Here is a 2,208-nt window from a genome sequence, read left to right as displayed (position 1 = left end):
AGGTCTCCTGCTTTGAGGATCTGCATCATCTCTGCCATCCTCATCTTCTGAATCTGTTGTACATTGATTGAAATGCTATTTTACTTGTTTCCCCTGACCAACAAGCCAAGTTCTCAGTCTTAATATTACGTATATGAGCATCACTCAGAATCAGATCTGAAGACCCGTGTGTTAACTGACCTCTTCACTGTTGGAAGATCTCACAACTGAGAAAAAAGACAATATGTTTATCACTTATAATGATTAAAACACTTTTTAATTGATCATTTAAAACATATATGATACACTGATAATATCAATAAAATCGGCACAGTAAAAATGTTTTAAGCGAGATTGTCGTAAACTGCCAAAATCACCAGGGGGAAAAAACAGATGAGCTGATCAGCATTAAAACATTAAATTCCAAGTACTTTTATTCATGACCATACATTATTAAAAAGCAACATACTATAGTGAAAAACAATTAGATACACTATTTCTAGTACTACATCTATACAATTATAACAAGTAGGCCTACTACAAGCCTACAGTTATTACTACTACTAGTATTAGGATTTAACAGAATAATAGTAATCATTGAGATTTACATCGTAAACAGATACAACAAAAGCAATTTTATTGTGTTATTTTTTATTTAATCAATTTGACCATCACCTTATGCATTCATTTTTTTATTTTTTTATTTTACCGTTACTATGAAAACATTTTAATGTACGTGTGGTGTGGTAGGCCTATATTAAGTCAATTAAATCGATATCAGTACTTGTCAGTACAGTGATATGGTCACATTTATCCATCTAACGCTAGATGGCGCACAAGTCAAAGTCGTATTTTCGCCGTCACCATGTCCTGTAAATAGACATTGCTTGTCATCCCAAATTATTTTTGAAACCATTAAAACTGATCAGCTACTTCATGAAGATTCGTAAAACATCGTATTACTGATTATTTCCCTATGAAATATATACATACATACATAAATTTTATATATATATATATATATATATATATATATATATATATATATATATATATATATATATATATATATATATATAAATATATATATATATATACAGTCACACACATACATTATGATCAAACATTATAAAGTATTAAGGTAAAGTTATATATACATATATATCAACAATATCATCAATATACAAAAATACTTTATAATGTTTGTTTATATGTATTTGTATCAATGTTATAAAACAAATTATTTGTAATAATTTTGTCAATATTTATCTATATATATATCCAGGATGTATTTATAATTATTTGTTTATTTATATTTGATATTGATATTTATATTAATATATATTATCAGAGAATGTCTGATATTATGCAGTGATGTTCATTTATTTTTCACATTATATCAAATGTTTTTCTAATGTGTTAATGTGTCAACATTTATGTGTTAATTTTTTTTTGTTAAAAATATTGTTTGTACTGCCATGGCGATAAAACACTGAAGAAAAAAAGAAAGAAAGAAAGAAATTGCCAGTGCAGTGTGATCTGTTGCTAGCTCCTCCCCCCAGCTACTATGTGCGCATGTCACAGAACGTCGCTGATCACGTAGAGCACGTGCAGCACGCCGATTCTGAGTTATGAGATGTTTGTCTATCTTCTGTACAATTGTTCCAATTTTCCTCCCGTCTTTACCTGTATAGTCTACCTTTGCGTACTTCATTTGGCATTTGATCACTATTCAATTATAAATAAAGCGTGCATTATTACTTCTGATATTGAAATGGTATGTAGCCTATATGGAGTATAAATTGGCAAAGTGTGTGATTCTGTAGTAGTTATCAAATCTGGCTTACAATTTATATTACACACTTGCTTTACTTTTAGTGTCTCGCCTCAGGCAGTGCCCTGTGTGTCATTTGACATGATCATCATATTAGTAGGTCAGTGAATTGTATGGTGTTATCGGCTCAGAAAAAATGAAAATCGAGACCCTAATAATAATTTTAACAGAAGTGCCGTGTATAGATTGATTTTTATTGTGAAAAGTAATTCTTCGTTTATTGAAACCTCTAAGTGTTCGTGTTTGAGCCCATGTATGCAGTGGAAGGCACAGATGTCGGCACGCACTAGTGGTCGGATTTTCCTTCGGCAGTTTCCGCTTGTGTTAACCACGCCCCTATTCCCGTTCGGGAGATTCCGCTGACGTTAACCCCGCCCCTACAGTGCTCAGCGTTG

Source organism: Scardinius erythrophthalmus (genome assembly GCF_964197995.2).
Source record: "Scardinius erythrophthalmus genome assembly, chromosome: 4".
In the NCBI taxonomy this organism is placed as follows: domain Eukaryota; kingdom Metazoa; phylum Chordata; class Actinopteri; order Cypriniformes; family Leuciscidae; genus Scardinius; species Scardinius erythrophthalmus.
This window is presented reverse-complemented; position numbering follows the sequence as displayed.